General features: G+C 45.4%; 1 protein-coding gene across 3 annotated transcripts in view; it reads right to left on the minus strand.

Moving 5' to 3' along the window:
• Positions 1–16392, minus strand: part of ERICH6 (glutamate rich 6) — a 110400-nt gene that overhangs the window by 2022 nt on the left and 91986 nt on the right. The window lies entirely within an intron of this gene.

The following is a 16392-nucleotide window of genomic DNA, read 5'->3' on the forward strand; positions in this document are numbered from 1 at the left end:
GAATACAGTAGCCCACGGAACGCTGCGAGGAAACGGAGCGGTGAATGAGCCAGTCAGGATCAGGAAGTAGTGGAGTATACAAACGGGAGCACGGAGCAGAAGCAAGCCAGGGGCAGAGCAACGCAGGATAAACGGAACTGAAGCAAGGCAGAAGCACGGCAGAAGCAGGCTGGAGCAAGGCAGCAGTGGGGCCAGGAATCCAAGAAGAATAACAAGCAAGGAGGAAGAGAAAACGGCAGGTATAAATGGACAGGGGGCGGAGCTAACTCTGACTGACCAGGCCGCGATAGGCTCTCCCACTCCTGAGCCTGCCACCCTGATTGGTGGGAGCAGGTGTCAGTCTCAGAGGTCTGGCCTCAGGTGTCGACTGATTAATCCTGGGAGTATACCCAGACGTAGTGCCTGGCAGATCCTTTACAGTACTCCCCCTTTTATGAGGGGCCACCGGACCCTTACTAAGAGGACCCGGTTTAGTGGGGAAGAGAAGGTGGAACCTCCTTATCAATACCCCAGCGTGAACATCTCGAGCAGGTACCCAAGTCCTCTCCTCCGGCCCGTATCCTCTCCAATGGACCAGGTACTGGAGGGAGCCCTGGATCATCCTACTGTCCACAATCTTGGCCACCTCGAATTCCACCCCCTCAGGGGTGAGAACGGGAACAGGAGGTTTCCTCGAGGGGGACCAGGACGGGGAGCAGCGTTTCAGGAGGGAGGCATGGAAGACGTCGTGTATGCGAAAGGATGGGGGCAGCTCCAGACGGAAGGATACAGGGTTGAGGACTTCAATGACCTTATAAGGTCCAATAAATCGGGGAGCAAACTTCCTGGACGGGACCTTAAGGCGCAAGTTCCTCGACGACAACCACACCAGATCCCCGACGACAAACCGGGGGTTAGCAGAACGTCTACAATCAGCCTGAATCTTTTGTACGCTCTGGGACGCCTCTAGGTTCTTCTGAACCTGGGCCCAGACTGTGCACAGTTCCCGATGAACGTCCTCTACCTCGGGATTATTGGAAAAACCAGGGGAAACGGAGGAGAACCTAGGATTAAACCCGAAATTACAGAAAAACGGGGAGACCCCTGACGAGTTACTGACCCGGTTATTCAGGGAAAATTCGGCGAGGGGAAGGAATGAGACCCAATCAAATTGACAGTCAGAAATGAAACACCTTAAATATTGTTCCAGGGATTGGTTAGTCCTTTCCGTTTGGCCATTAGTTTCGGGATGGAAGGCGGAGGAGGATAGATCAATCTCCAACTTTTTACAAAAAGCTCTCCAAAATAAGGAAACAAATTGTACCCCTCTGTCCGAAACTATATTGACTGGGGCCCCATGGAGACGCAGAATGTGTTTCACAAACAAAGAAGCTAACGTCTTGGCGTTAGGTAGTTTCTTAAGGGGCACAAAGTGGCACATCTTGCTGAAGCGGTCTACTACCACCCACGTCACCGACTTGCCCTGAGATGGAGGCAAATCGGTGATAAAATCCATGGAGATATGGGTCCAAGGTCTCTGGGGAATGGGCAAGGAACGTAGTAAGCCCGCAGGTCGGGACCTAGGGGTCTTGGACCTAGCACAGACCTCACAAGCGGCGACGTAAGCCCTAACGTCTTTAGGCAACCCAGGCCACCAATAGTTTCTGGTAATGAGGAGTTTGGTACCCAAGATGCCAGGATGACCAGATAGAGCGGAGTCATGGTTTTCCCTGAGTACCCTTAGCCGGTATTGCAGGGGGACAAACAGTTTGTCCCCAGGGAGGTTCCCGGGAGCTGAACCTTGATCAGCCGCGATGTCAGAGGCTAAGTCAGAATCAGTGGCAGAAACAATTATACCAGGGGGTAAAATACAAGCAGGATCCTTCTCAGAAGGAGGATTAGCCATGAAACTATGTGACAGTGCATCAGCCTTAATATTTTTGGACCCAGCCCTATAGGTAACCAAGAAATTAAATCTGGTAAAGAACAGTGCCCAACGAGCTTGTCTAGGATTAAGCCTCCGGGCAGATTCTATGAAAACCAGATTCTTGTGGTCAGTAAGGACCGTTACCTGGTGTCTGGCCCCCTCCAAGAAGTGACGCCACTCTTCAAAAGCCCATTTAATGGCTAAAAGTTCGCGGTTGCCAATATCATAGTTACACTCCGTGGGCGAAAACTTCCTAGAGAAGTAAGCACAGGGGCGGAGATGGGTGAGGGAGCTGGTACCCTGGGACAAGACGGCCCCCACTCCCACCTCGGACGCGTCAACCTCCACAATAAATGGCTCCCTTTGGTTGGGCTGAACCAGCACGGGGGCCAAGATAAAGCACTTCTTGAGGGTCTCAAAAGCCTGGACGGCCTCAGGGGGCCAATGGAGGACATCAGCACCCTTACGAGTGAGGTCCGTAAGAGGCTTAGCGACGACCGAGAAGTTGGCAATAAATCTCCTGTAATAGTTAGCGAACCCCAAAAAACACTGTAGCGCCTTCAGGGAGGCAGGTTGGACCCATTCCGCCACAGCTTGAACCTTGGCAGGGTCCATGCGGAATTCATGAGGAGTGAGGATTTGACCTAAAAATGGTATCTCCTGTACCCCAAACACACATTTTTCGGTCTTCGCAAACAGATTATTTTCCCGAAGGACCTGGAGGACCTTCCTGACATGCTCCACGTGCGAGGACCAGTCCTTGGAAAACACCAGTATGTCATCAAGGTACACTACAAGAAAATTACCCAGGTAATCTCTCAGAATTTCATTAATAAAATTCTGGAAGACGGCAGGGGCATTACACAACCCAAAGGGCATGACTAGGTATTCGAAATGACCTTCGGGCGTGTTGAACGCAGTTTTCCACTCATCCCCCTCTTTGATGCGGATAAGGTTATATGCCCCCCGTAGATCGAACTTAGAGAACCATTGGGCCCCCTGAACCTGATTAAAAAGATCCGGAATCAAAGGAAGGGGATACTGGTTCCTTACTGTGACCTTATTCAAGTTCCGATAATCAATGCACGGCCTAAGACCACCATCCTTCTTCCCCACGAAGAAGAAGCCAGCACCTACAGGAGAAGTCGAGGGGCGAATGAAACCCTTGGCCAGGAATTCTTGGATATACTCCCTCATAGCTTTACGTTCAGGACATGAAAGATTAAATATCCTCCCCTTAGGAAGCTTGGCACCAGGCACCAAATCGATGGCGCAATCGTAATCTCTATGAGGGGGCAACACCTCGGAGGCCTCCTTAGAAAACACATCAGCGAAGTCCTGAACAAACTCAGGAAGCGTGTTTACCTCCTCCCGGGGAGAAATAGAGTTAACCGAAAGACATGACATCAGGCAATCACTACCCCATTTGGTGAGATCCCCAGTATTCCAATCAAACGTGGGATTATGCAGCTGCAACCAGGGAAGACCTAATACCAGATCGGACGATAATCCCTGCATCACCAGTACAGAGCACTGCTCCAAATGCATGGAGCCAACACGGAGTTCAAAAACAGGAGTATGCTGAGTAAAATAACCATTAGCAAGAGGAGTGGAGTCGATACCCACTACCGGGATAGGATAAGGTAAATCAATAAAAGGCATTTTTAGAGACATAGCTAATTCCACAGACATGATATTAGCAGATGAGCCCGATTCCACGAAGGCACTGCCAGTGGCAGACCGGCCAGCAAATGAGACCTGAAAGGGAAGCAAAATCTTATTGCGTTTAGTATTAACGGGAAATACCTGTGCGCCCAAGTGACCTCCCCGATGATCACTTAGGCGCAGAAGTTTTCCGGCTGCTTATTCTTGCGCCTGGGACAGGTGTTGAGTAGATGCTTGTCGTCCCCACAATAGAAGCAGAGACCATTCTTCCTGCAAAACTCTCTACGTTGTCGAGGGGACATGGAGGCCCCGAGTTGCATAGGTACCTCCGAGTCCTCCGTGGAAGAGCGAGGAGACGGGACCTCGGGGGGAATCGCAGGGCAGTCAGAGGGGAAAACATTGAAACGTTCAAGCTGACGTTCCCTGAGACGTCGGTCAAGTCGTACTGCTAGGGCCATAACCTGGTCTAGGGAGTCAGAAGAGGGGTAGCTAACCAGCAGATCCTTCAGGGCGTCAGATAATCCTAACCTAAACTGGCACTTTAGGGCCGGGTCGTTCCACCGAGAAGCTACGCACCACTTTCTAAAATCAGAACAGTATTCCTCAACAGGTCTCCCACCCTGACGTAAGGTCACCAGCTGACTCTCGGCTAAGGCAGTCCTGTCAGTCTCGTCGTAAATGAGACCGAGGGCAGAGAAAAACCGATCAACGGAGGAAAGTTCAGGGGCATCAGGAGCCAAGGAGAAGGCCCACTCTTGGGGCCCTTCCTGGAGTCGGGATATAATGATACCCACCCGCTGGTTCTCGGAACCTGAGGAGTGAGGTCTTAGGCGGAAATAAAGTCTGCAACTCTCCCGGAAGGAGAGAAAAGTCTTACGGTCCCCTGAGAACCGGTCAGGTAACTTGAGGTTGGGTTCTAAAGGTGAGGTGAGGGGTACTACAAAGGCAGCGTCAGACTGATTGACCCTCTGAGCCAGGGCCTGGACCTGTAGGGAGAGGCCCTGCATCTGCTGGGTCAGGGTCTCAAGGGGGTCCATGATAGCGTCAGCGTAGAAGAAATGGTAGACTAGGTAAGGGCTTGTTATTATGTAATGGCAGGAAGGAGGTGAAGGGAACAAGTGAGCCCTAATCTACCCACCGCCCTGTCCCTGCCTACATGCAACGACCCGCCCTAGGCGACGGGGTACAACTTGGCGGCGGTCCCTACGCTGTCTAAGTGCAAGGGAGTACAAACAGGGAACACGCAAGGGAATACAGTAGCCCACGGAACGCCGCGAGGAAACGGAGCGGTGAATGAGCCAGTCAGGATCAGGAAGTAGTGGAGTATACAAACGGGAGCACGGAGCAGAAGCAAGCCAGGGGCAGAGCAACGCAGGATAAACGGAACTGAAGCAAGGCAGAAGCACGGCAGAAGCAGGCTGGAGCAAGGCAGCAGTGGGGCCAGGAATCCAAGAAGAATAACAAGCAAGGAGGAAGAGAAAACGGCAGGTATAAATGGACAGGGGGCGGAGCTAACTCTGACTGACCAGGCCGCGATAGGCTCTCCCACTCCTGAGCCTGCCACCCTGATTGGTGGGAGCAGGTGTCAGTCTCAGAGGTCTGGCCTCAGGTGTCGACTGATTAATCCTGGGAGTATACCCAGACGTAGTGCCTGGCAGATCCTTTACAATGAGTGTACAAGTTAACTACTTGTCACCACTGTCGTCCTATAATACTGTGTTGCAATATTCTTGAATAGAAGGCTGTAATACTGTGAACCGCCACTACAAAAATGTTGGCGATTCACAGTACGAGCAGGTTTAAGTGAAGGGGAAGCAGCACTCATATGAGAGCCGTGGCCCCTTCAAAACAGCTGATCGGCGGTACTGGGAGTCGAACCCGCACTGATCAGGTATTAATGGCAAATTCTTAGGAAATGTGCTGCCAACAATGATAATATTTTGGTAATTTAAACCGATACTATCAGCCAATGAATGAGGACCGTTCGTTCATCGGCTGATTGTTGCCCTGTTTACACAGGACAATTATTGCAAACATTTTCCCGATAATTGGCCAGTGTAAAAGGGATCTAAGTTACAGGTTCTGGCATTAGATGAGGGAGCAAGAAGTGTGGGGGACCAGTCTACTCTTCTTGTTTGTCTAATCTGCAGACAGATTAGTTGTGACACTAAAGATTTTATACCTGACAATATCACCCCTATACTTCATAGATTTAAGCTAGATTTTGGTAGCTGGAAGCATCTGCCCCTTATGGTAACATGTTGCCTAAATCTTTTCAAAATGAAGTCTTTGCCAAGGCTGTTATACATGTTTCATAATCCCCCTGTACGGTTGCCTATGTCTTTATATTTCTCTTTGGATAGGGAAATTAGGTCCTTTGTTCTGGTGGGTGGAACCCCTCAGCTGTCCCTAGGTACTCTCCATTTGCCTGCTAATGGAGGAGTGTTGGCTCTGCCAAACCTCTACTTATATTTCCTGGTTAGTCAATTGGTTTGTGTATAGTGGTGCTGCTTGTGCTCTTATAAAGCTTTTCTTAATTTTCTATACAGACTATCCCCCCATCAGGCTTTGCGCTTACAGTCCTAATGAAAATGACACTAAAGGTGTGGAGGAGATCCCTATTTCATATTGAGAAGGGGGTATTGTCACCTTCCATACCACTGTGGTATAACCCATTTCTTCCATATTTGAGGGTATTTTCTGACCCAGGTGGGTGGCTAAATATCATGTCCCTGTATATTTACGATTCCCTGAGACTGTGTACATCTCCTTTGGAGGATTGGGTGTTGCAGGATGCACTGGCTAAACCTCTTTCCACACGTAATAAACAGATATTACGTGTTTTCTTGGATAAACACTAAAGTATTTGATAGATGGAATGTCTCTGACAGCGGAGAGATCTTGGAGTCTCTGACTGGTCTTCTAACTTTGCACAAACTACAAAAAACCTATAAGGGCCCTCATAAACAGACTACATAACCTATAGTAGTATCACAAAACGAAGGATAGAATGCACAGATAAATGTATAAATATAATTTTATTAAATATAAAGCTGAATAAACAGAATAAATAACAAACACAGTTAAAAATGAGAGAGCAAGAAAGACATGTGGGAACACATGTCAAAAGACACAGAAAAAAGCTGCCTAACAAAATCTAGTTCAAAAAAAGAAGAAAGACACAGCGATATATCTAAATGGAGATTACTACTGGCGTATAATCATATATGGAGTCGGCCATATAATTGCCCACGTGGTGCTCATCGACACGTATGACACGTTAAGTATTGGAATCAAAAATGCAGAAAAATGGAGGCACTCATCGGTGATGGCAAAAAACTTCTTTATTTCATGATCATTGTCTGTTAGATGTGGAGCAAGTCTATGGACGTTTTGCGATAGCACATGCTTTTTAAGGCCCTTCCTCAGGGCCCTGGGGAAGCAGAACCACAGCAAAACGTGCGTTGGGGTACATACTAGTCGTGCAGGACCATTCTATTTCTGATATGGGTAAGGCTGGCTCTTGATTAAATATTAATATGCACCGGAACTTTCTTTGATTCTAATTACAGAAATATTTTAGAAGGAATAAGAATAATACGTAAGAGAGTTATTCTGGGGTTATTTTTGAATTTTGTGTAAATACACACAGCCATCAATACATTATATGTGATTCTATTATAGACGCAGTACATGTCTTTGACCCAGCATTTATGGTTCTTCCTGCTATACCATGTATTATAACTAGAGTCTTTCTTGCCTTGAGATGTCATGTTTTTTAATATTGTTTGTCTTACGTGCATAATAAAATTAGCTTTAATATATATATATATATATATATATATATATATGTATATATATATATATATATATATATATATATATATATATATATATATATATATATATAGCAGGAACAAAGAACAAGTAACGGCACCAGGACTTCAATGTTGGGGAGATGTTGCTTTATTCACCACCAGGTGGAAAGAATGAGCAACGTTTCGGTTCACACCTGAACCTTTTGAGAAAGGTTCAGGTGTGAACCGAAACGTTGCTCATTCTTTCCACCTGGTGGTAAATAAACCAACATCTCCCCAACATTGAAGTCCTGGTGCCGTTACTTGTTCTTTGTTCCTGCTATTTCATTCCAAGGAGTTGATTCATCCTTCCAATGGTAACGTGCACATGGCCTGATTTCCAGTCTACATTGAGTGCTGTGTTTCTTGCATCTATTTGAACTATATATATATATATATATATATATATATATATATACTCCTTTGTTTTGGTATGTTATATGTATATATGGACTTATTTATGGTCCGTTAGTTAATGATGGGAGGATGATTTTTTGAACACTACCTAGCCCAAATTACAAATGCTCTAGGAGTTTGCATATTGGTAAAACGACATATAGAGACTATACAGTGTGTTCAAGAACTGTACACAGAGAGCAAAGAAATAACTCAGCCGACACGGTGTAAAATGAACACTAGTACATACCGTTGGCCATGATGGGAGATAGGACAAAGATGAGGAAGGACACCACAGGAAATGCCTCAATGCGCGTTTCGCCTATGGCTTTGTCAGGAGGCTAATAATAATAAAACATCCAGGGTATATATAGGGGAGATGTAATGAACCTGTGATGCAATGCCCAGACAGCCGGGAGCTGTATATATGTTGGCATGACAACTAGTCCCTTTAAAATACATGTCCTTGAACACGTGAGTAGGATTGTGGCGGTAGCTAACGTTAGAGATCTAGAGAAACTTCATCACATTCTGCGTCACTTTCGTGATCACCACTCCTGTAATCCGGCTGGGTTCAGGGTCTGTAGCTTCTATAAAGTCAATTTTGAGTGGAGAGGTAGAGATATCCAACAGCCTCTGTTGAAAAGGGAAACTAAGTGGATTGTCTTGCTCAACACCACTTAACCTTTTGGTTTAAATTAAGCTGTTAGTTTTAAGCCCTTTTTATCATTTATTCTGCACAAATTTTATTTTCTTCCAGTGTATGTTTGTGTGTTTTTTGTACTAGTCTCATATTTTTAATTTTTGTGTTTCTCATTAGTTCAGTAACATCCATCTGGGGAGATTGTGGTTGTGAGCATTCATTGAGCCATATGGGATTGGGAACACCTAGAATAACGACTACAAATATCGTCATTGTCAATTTATTTCAATTTATTTATCTATTGCACTGTAATTGTCCCTAAGATATGTTTATTATCCTGTTCTACTGGATTTATATGTCATGGTTAGATTTTCACCTTCTTTTTTGTCCTGCACATTTTTTGTCTGTATTTTGTGTATTATTACATTTATTTATTTTATACTTGTATATACTTTTTTTTATTTTTATAAATATATATATATATATATATATATATATATATATATATATATATATATATATATTGTGAGACAGTGACAGGTAAAGTCATTGAGGGAAGGTACATTTCCCCTAGAATCCTGTCATATGTATCCTAGGCTCCAGGGAATGGGTATTTTTTGCAATAGAAAGCTCTAGCTTTCCAATCTCGGCTTAAGGTAAAGCCAGAAAAAGGGCCTGGAGTTGGATTGGGGAAGAGCAGGACGGGTTCCCCAATCCCTAGTCCATCTCTGTTTGTAGGACAAGGCTGCTGCTCAATTAACTGCACCTGCAGCCTGTGTATAAAAAGGTGCAGACACAGTGTGTAGGAGTCTCACCCCTGACTCAGACCGGAGACTACTAAGTCTGGAGTAGCCTGTATTCTATGTGAGTAAAGACCTGTGTTACTTTGTGTCCAGTGCCTGGTAGGAAGGCACTTGGTATAGTTAGATAATATCTTGTTTAGTTAGTGCTCAGACGAGCAGGATTTATTCTATATTTTGCCTTGTTGTACAAGAGGCTGTTTCTTTGACAAGAATAAAACACAGGCAAAGCCCTGTTATGAACTTTAATGCACGGTGTCCCTGTCTCTGGCTACTAAGAAACCGCTGTACCAACTTCTCCTGATGCTAAACCCTCACATATGGTGGCCAATGTGGGCACGGTCTTAAAGAGACATACACCTATTTAAAAGGACTTTTGCTGCTCCAAGCGGAAAATCGTTGCTAGGGGCAACAACACAATTTTTTTTTCCCCCGAGAGTGCTTGGAAGTGTATGTCTTGGGTGAAGGCGGCAACAGGGCTAGAAAAAGAGACTGTTAAAATGGATGAAATACTTAAACAGCTGATTCAGGCTAATATCAACCAGGGGAAGATAAGCACAGCTCTGCAAGAAGCCAGCGCGACTCAGCGAATGGTGCATGAGGAAGCCATGCGTGCACAGGCTGAAACCAAAATTCTGCTGGGTGAAGCCCACAGACTGGCCTTAAAAGAACAGCAGCAAATTAATCGCCATTTGCAAGACCAAATTTAGGCCTCAGTGGAGAGGTCAGCGGGGCCTCATGGTTTGCGCCAAACCACTCGTGCAGCGGTACAGACATCTCTGCAGAAGATGACACCCACCGACGACGTTGAGGCCTATCTCATGGTGTTTGAGCGAGTGTCAGAACAAGAGAAGTTATCTTCAGATCAGTGGGCAGCAGTGGTGGCACCTTTCCTAACCGGAGAGCCGCAAAAGGCGTACTTTGATCTCAATGAGCAGGATGCCAAGGATTACTCCAAGCTGAAGGGTGAGATCCTTGCCCGTCTGGGTGTTAATATGAATGTGCGTGCTCGACGGGTGCACAACTGGACTTTTGTGGAACACCTACCTGCCCGATCACAAATGTATGATCTTGTCCATCTTGCAAGGAAATGGCTACAGCCAGAGGAATCAACCCCTGCGCAGATCGTGGAGAGAGTGGTGCTTGACAAATACATCCGCTCCTTACAACCGAAGGTTCAGCGTTGGGTCGGTCAAGGAGATCCTACAGATGCGGAACAGCTGGTGAACCGGATTGAAAGGTACAGAGCTACTCAGGATCTACTCCAAGAAGTACCGCCTGGATGTTCTAACCCCAGGAACAGCAAATCGTGCGGAGCACCCGGTAAGACTGTTCCATTTACTAGAGGGGTGAGAAATGTCTTGAAGGGAGGTGGCTCAGAAGGGGAGCAGACGGAGGGAAGAAATCCCAGAGAGACACTGAAGACCAGACCAGAGTCTCAAGTTGGGGACCGGGGCCGCATACAGTGCTGGCGGTGTTATGGACCTGGGCATATTGCTGCCAATTGTGCCCTGACTACTGAGCCAATGGAGTGTGATGCAGCAAGGCGAATATCCTTGTTTGCACGTCCTGTTTGTTCTGCTGAGACGGTTTACGAGACTGAACAACAAATGTGTGTCGTAAAAGTGGAAGGGTGTACTGTGAGTGCCTTGCTGGATTCTGGGAGTCTGGTTACCCTGGTGCATGCCAGCCTGATAGACCCTGGAACATTCAGAGGACATAGTATAGGGGTCCTGTGCATTCATGGGGACACTAAAGAATACCCCACCGCTTTGGTCACTCTAGAGACTTCCTGTGGAACCGCTTGCCATGAAGTGGGTGTGGTCAAGTCCCTGATGCACAGTGTGATCCTGGGGAGAGACTTCCCAGTGTTCTGGGACTTGTGGAGGAAGAAAGATGTAACCTCCACTGTAAATGTTAATGATGGTATTAATGTGTGCGCTATGATTAGCCCAGAACCCTTTAACGAGGATGCTGAGGTGCCAGCAGTAGGGGTGACCACTGAGCCTGATAAATTTCCTCTGGCTGTTTTTGCTGGTGAAACAGATGAGCAGGAGGAAATTTCTGATATACCAGAGTTAAATGTATCACGTAACAATTTTGGGACTGCTCAACTTAGCGATCCCACATTGGTAAAAGCCAGGGAAAATACTAAGGTATTAAATGGAGTGCCTCAACATCCAGGGGCTGATAAGGTGTTTCCACACATGGCGGTTAACCAGGATTTGCTGTATCGGATAGATAACATACGTGGGGAGATTGTTGAACAGCTGGTGATACCCCAACCGTATCGTAGAACGGTGTTGGACCTGGCTCATAAACACGTGCTGGGTGGATATCTAGGTTGTGAAAAGACCAGAGAGCGTATCTTACGACGATTCTTCTGGCCGGGGGTATATACGGAAGTTCAGAGGTATTGCGAGTCCTGCCCGGAGTGTCAGATAACGGCTCCTATGCCACATTTTAGGAGTCCGCTGGTGCCTTTGCCTATCATTGGGATCCCTTTTGAAAGAATTGCCATGGATCTGGTCGGCCCTTTAGTCAAATCCTCTAGAGGACATCAATATATCCTAGTGGTGTTGGACTATGCCACACGCTACCCTGAGGCAGTCCCTTTGCGAAATTCCTCTTCAAAAGCCATTGCAAGAGAGTTGTTTTACATGTTTTCCCGTACTGGTTTACCTAAGGAAATCCTTACCGATCAGGGAACTCCCTTTATGTCCAAAATCAACAAGGAATTATTTAAACTGCTGAAAATTAAACACCTGCGTACCTCTATATATCACCCTGAAACTGATGGTCTTGTCGAAAGATTTAATAAGACATTAAAAGGCATGTTGAGGAAGGTGGTTAGTAAGAATGGGAAGGATTGTGACTGTCTTCTGCCCTATTTGATGTTCACTGTACGTGAAGTTCCTCAATCATCCACAGGGTTTTCTCCTTTTGAACTTGTATACGGCAGACAACCCCGTGGTCTCCTGGACATAGCCAAGGAAACCTGGGAGCAAGAGTCCACACCTTATAGGAGTGTAATTGAGCATGTCACGTTGATGCAAGACCGAATCGCTGCAGTCATGCCGATAGTTAAGGAACACTTGGAGCAAGCTCAGGATGCTCAGAGCAGGGTGTATAACCGAACTGCTGTAGTTAGAAATTTTAACTCTGGTGATCGAGTGTTGGTCTTAGTGCCAACCGTAGAAAGCTAATTTCTTGCTAGATGGCAAGGGCCGTATGAGATAATTGAAAAGGTGGGGGATGTAAATTATAAAGTTTACCAAGCAGGTAAAAGGAAGACAGTGCAGTTATACCATGTAAACTTAATTAAGCCATGGAAAGAAAGAGAGACCCTCATGGCAGTAAGTACCCCCTATAGTCTTAACCCAGATGTGTATGTGTCAGAATCCCTCGCAAAGCCACAGAAACAGGAGACAAAAGAGTTTGTGCAGAGAAACACAGACGTGTTTTCAGAACTACCAGGACAGACTAGTATAATAAAACATGACATTGTGACCGAGCCTCAGGTTCAGGTCCACTTGAAACCCTACAGAGTCCCTGAAGCTCGCAGACAAGCCATATCTGAGGAGGTCAAGAAAATGCTAGACCTTGGGATTATTGAAGAGTCAAAAAGTGAGTGGTCAAGACCCATTGTATTGATTCCGAAACCAGATGGGTCATTACGTTTCTGTAACGACTTACGCAAGTTAAATGAGATGTCAAAGTTTGACGCATACCCAATGCCAAGAGTTGATGAGTTAATAGAGAAACTGGGCGATTCAAGGTATTTTTCAACACTTGATTTAACCAAAGGCTATTGGCAAGTACCCCTCACGGAGGGCGCCAAAGAGAAAACTGCGTTCATCACCCCGGATGGTCTGTTTCAATATATTTGTTTACCATTTGGGCTACATGGGGCTCCAGCGACCTTTCAAAGGTTAATGGACATAGTCCTCAAGCCCCATCGTCGGTATGCTTCGGCATATCTGGACGACATTATAATCTTTAGTGATGACTGGGAAAGCCACTTACCAAAAGTACAAGCAGTACTAAACTCCCTCAGAGCCGCGGGGTTAACAGCAAACCCAAAGAAGTGTTCCTTAGGCTTGGAGGAAGCACGGTATCTGGGGTACATAATTGGGAGAGGGGTGATAAAGCCACAGGTCAACAAAGTTGAGGCTATCCAAAACTGGCCCCAGCCCTCAACCAAAAAGCAGGTCAGAGCTTTTCTAGGAATTGTAGGTTATTACCGCAGGTTCATTCCAAACTTTGCCAGCACAGCAGCGCCCCTGACAGATCTTACCAAGGGAAGTAAGTCTGTCATGGTCAAGTGGGACACGAAGGCGGAAAGCGCCTTTCAAGAGTTGAAACTGGCCCTGTGTAACCAACCAGTCTTAGTCACTCCTGACTTCAAAAAGGAGTTGTTGTCCAAACTGATGCTTCTGATGTGGGGCTCGGAGCAGTTCTGTCACAAGAGGTGGGTGGTGAGGAACATCCTGTGACCTATTTGAGCAGAAAACTTACCCCGGCTGAGAAAAACTATAGCATAGTTGAACGGGAGTGCTTGGCAATTAAGTGGGCACTTGAGTCCCTGAGATATTATTTATTGGGTCGTCCGTTTAGGTTGGTTACAGACCATTCTCCTCTTACCTCTTACGTGGATGTGTCAAGCTAAAGAGAGAAATGCAAGAGTTACACGGTGGTTTCTTACTTTGCAGAACTTCAAATATACTGTGGAACACAGAGCAGGAAAACTGCAGGGCAATGCTGAAGCTTTGTCTAGGACACACTGCCTTGTAGCTAAATGTGTCCGATCCCACGAGCTCGAACAGAGGAAGAGGGTATGTGAGACAGTGACAGGTAAAGTCATTGAGGGAAGGTACATTTCCCCTAGAATCCTGTCATATGTATCCTAGGCTCCAGGGAATGAGTATTTTTTGCAATAGAAAGCTCTAGCTTTCCAATCTCGGCTTAAGGAAAAGCCGGAAAAAGGGCCTGGAGTTGGATTGGGGAAGAGCAGGATGGGTTCCCCAATCCCTAGTCCATCTCTGTTTGTAGGACAAGGCTGCTGCTCAAGTAGCTGCACCTGCAGCCTGTGTATAAAAAGGTGCAGACACAGTGTCGGTCAGTCTCACCCCTGACTCAGACCGGAAACTACTAAGTCTGGAGTAGCCTGTATTCTATGTGAGTAAAGACCTGTGTTACTTTGTGTCCAGTGCCTGGTAGGAAGGCACTTGGTATAGTTAGATAATATCTTATTTAGTTAGTGCTCAGACGAGCAGGATTTATTTTGTATTTTGCCTTGTTGTACAAGAGGCTGTTTCTTTGACAAGAATAAAACACAGGCAAAGCCCTGTTATGAACTTTAATGCACGGTGTCCCTGTCTCTGGCTACTAAGAAAGCGCTGTACCAACCTCTCCTGATGCTAAACCCTCACAATAAATAAATATAAATATATATATATATATATATATATATATATATATATATAATGTATATAGAACTTTTCTTATACGCTTGATATTCACGGTACAGCACTGTAGTTCTCTTTTTTGGTATGCTGATTTTTGTATCATTCCAGAGTGTAATTCACTGAAGTGATATATGAGTAAAACGTATACATTTTATTTCATAACTCTCTAAAAACAGGGGTATAGTCACCACTGTGAAAAGCCCCACCGTGTGCATTAAAAACGTATTAAACACATACTCCAAGTCCTGGTTAGTTTGTGAACCCTCTCTGACTGGGTATACTTGAAAGATGCAAATATGGGATCAACGTTTCAACATTGGTGTAACAGTGGATTAGACCCTAAAACACACTGGAGCCTGCAGTTACCGCTCCTAAATCTCCTGATGCTAAGGTACACAACAGTGCCACTGTTCCCTACGCTATGATCCCTCACTAACCTGACCTATCATTCCAGAGTGCCCTTATTGGTGTACCAGTTCGGAGGTCTGTCAGGCACCTTATCCAGTGCCTCCCATTCTGTCCGTTCTGCTATATCCAAATTTTTTAGCACCAACATATTTTTTACATACACTTTTAGCTCATTTTCTATCACATATGATGACTTATTTTTATATGACACGGCTATGATATGTGGCTTGTCATGATGTATCAGTCATTAGTACCCTTATACCCTTGTTCATGTCTTTGCCTTTGGAGAATTGCATATTTGTTATATGGTATTATTGTATACTTGTCATTATCTTGTTTTTACATAGTCGCGTGTGCTTTTCTTTTGGCACATAAATCATTACTTTGTCGTTTATGGTCACTTTAGTATAAAATTTTCTCACCTATATATTTTCATTTTCGCACATATTCTTTCTTCTCACTTTTTTTGTTTATTATATATATTGTTGTTCATTAAACACATTATATATAGTGTGTATCGGATATGTTCTCATATTCACCTTGGCCTCTCATTGGCGAGTGACCTACTATGTAGAGGGTCTAGTGAGACATATTATGACATAACGATCATGTGGCAACTGCTATTTTTATGTGATGCTTTTGTAGATCTAAGATTCAGTTTATGTTATTGATCTTTTAATATATCTTTATTTTTAATGATATATCTACAGCATATATTTTACTATTATAACATATTCCCTCTGCTATGTCATTTGTCCTGGTCATGGTGGTTGCCCACTACTATGATTTCTATTTGGCCCCTTACATGCGTCGCTTTCCCTTCAGCCGGCTTGCTGGCGCGGACCGCGCATGTGCTGGTCCCACCGCATCCCCTGGTGCCCCTCAGCATCAGCGTTTCTATGACTACTGACATGTGACGTGTTACATCACAACGTCAGGTCATCACGCTGGTCATGGCGCTCGGGGGATGTGGGCGGTTCCATCATGGCGGGGCTGCGCCACTGCTCCCGGCTGTTTGGGCATTGCACCACAGGTTCATTACATCTCCCCTATATTTACCCTGGATGTTTTATTATTATCATTAGCCTACTGACGAAGCCACAGGCAAAACGCACGTCAAGGCATTTCCTGTGGTGTCCTTCCTCATCTTTGTCCTATCTCCCATGCTAGCCAACAGTATGTACTAGTGTTCATTTTACACATGTGTCGGCTTAGTTATTTCCTTGCTCTCTGTGTACAGTTCTTGAAC

Source organism: Rhinoderma darwinii, chromosome 4 (assembly GCF_050947455.1).
Source record: "Rhinoderma darwinii isolate aRhiDar2 chromosome 4, aRhiDar2.hap1, whole genome shotgun sequence".
NCBI lineage: Eukaryota > Metazoa > Chordata > Amphibia > Anura > Rhinodermatidae > Rhinoderma > Rhinoderma darwinii.